Source organism: Mandrillus leucophaeus, unplaced genomic scaffold (assembly GCF_000951045.1).
Source record: "Mandrillus leucophaeus isolate KB7577 unplaced genomic scaffold, Mleu.le_1.0 Scaffold196, whole genome shotgun sequence".
In the NCBI taxonomy this organism is placed as follows: domain Eukaryota; kingdom Metazoa; phylum Chordata; class Mammalia; order Primates; family Cercopithecidae; genus Mandrillus; species Mandrillus leucophaeus.
In genome coordinates, this window is record NW_012101987.1 from 3,088,285 (window position 1) to 3,090,045 (window position 1,761).

The 1,761-nt window shown below is 39.9% G+C and overlaps 1 pseudogene across 1 annotated transcript in view; it reads right to left on the reverse strand.

Annotated features, from left to right (window-relative positions):
• The window catches only part of LOC105538626, a 146,485-nt pseudogene that overhangs the window by 110,928 nt on the left and 33,796 nt on the right, over positions 1–1,761 (reverse strand). The window contains exon 5 of the transcript XR_001005938.1: positions 17–615. The product of XR_001005938.1 is annotated as a zinc finger protein 430-like (transcript). The remainder of the gene's footprint in view (positions 1–16; positions 616–1,761) is intronic.

A 1,761-nucleotide genomic window follows, 5' to 3' on the forward strand; every position in this document is an offset into this window, starting at 1 on the left:
CAGTATGAATTCTTTTATGTGTAGTAAGGTGTGAAGACCGGTTAAAGGTTTTGCCACATTCTTCACATCTGTAGGGTTTCTCTCCAGTATGAATTATCTTATGTGTAGTAAGGGTTGAGGACTGCTTAAAAGCTTTGCCACATTCTTCACATTTGTAGGGTTTCTCTCCAGTATGAATTCTTCTGTGTCTAGTAAGAGTTGAAAACCAGTTAAAGACTTTACCACATTCTTCACATTGGTAAGAATTTTCCCTAATATGAATTCTTTTATGTTGAGTTAGGTGTAAAAGCATGCAAAACGATTTGTCACATTTTTTACATTTGAAAGGCTTCTTTCCTGTATGTCTTATCTTATGTATATTTGAATTTGAAAATGTATAAAAGACGTTCACATATTTATCACATTGAAATATTTCACTCTGGGTAGTTGTCAAACACTGGTTTAGTTCATTATAACATTCTTTGTGCAGATTACACTCATCCACACTTTTACAGTCTGTTCTTAACTGTAAATCTTCATGTCCACATTTTCCATATCTTCTCAATATGACTTCTTGGAAAGAATCTTTTATGCCCTGCTCTGGCCAAAGGTCTTGGGCAAAATGAGAATATATAACTGAAAGAAATAAAAATAACAAATTACTCCATTTACTAGACTCAGATGAATATGCTTTACAAATGTAACCCATAAAATTATACAAACTACATAAACAAGATGGCAAAGCAAAAGAACAAAGGCCCTAATTTTTTTTTTTTTTGAGACGGAGTCTCATTCTGTAGCCCAGGATGGAGTGCAATGGCATGATCTCGGCTCACTGCAACCTCTGTCTCCCAGGCTCAAGCTGTTCTCCTGCTCCAGTCTCCAAAGTAGCTGGGATTACAGGCACGCGCCACCATGCCCAGCCAATTTTTGTATTTTTAGTAGAGATGGGGTTTCGCCATGTTAGCCAGTCTGGTCTTGATGCGTCCACTTCAGCCTCCCAAAGTGCTGGGATTACCGCACTTTGGCGCACTGGCCACCATGCCTGGCCCAAAGACCCTAATTTTTTATGGACATGTAAATGTAACAAAAACATACAACAAAAATACATCTGAGGAAAATGTATAAATAAGTTACATGTGTGAAGTGCCCCAGCTGAGCACAACATAGAGAGTGACATAGAAGAAAAAGAAAAGTCTGTTACATTTACCCAACACAGCTCTTCCTGCTCCCCAACATAACTGTGCCTTTCGAAGTAAACTGCCAAGGTTTGGTTTCTTCTTTAAAAGACAATTAAAATACTGGCACATACATCTTTATTACTTGCTTCTAGGGTCCTGTCTAGACACTGGTTTCTGTCTCCTGTGACATATAGTGCTGAAAGCAACTGGTATACTTTGGAATGACAGTTTAAGTCTGCTGAGACCAAAGCCAAATGTTACAGCAGCAGAGAGGCTGCAGTTCCACACACAGAAAACAGGTGTAGCAAGTTCTTACTATTAAGAAGAACCAAAAATAAACCAGGCGTGGTGGTTCACGCCTGTAATTCCAGCACTTTGGGAGGCTGAGGCTGGTGGATCACTTGAGGTCACAAGTTTGAGACCAACCTGACCAACATGGTGAAACTCCATCTGTACTTAAAAAAAAAAAAAAAAAAGCCAGGCGCGGTGGCTCAAGCCTGTAATCCCAGCACTTTGGGAGGCTGAGTCGGGCAGATCACGAGGTCAGGAGATCGAGACCATCCTGACTAACCTGGTGAAACCCCGTCTCTACTAAAAAATA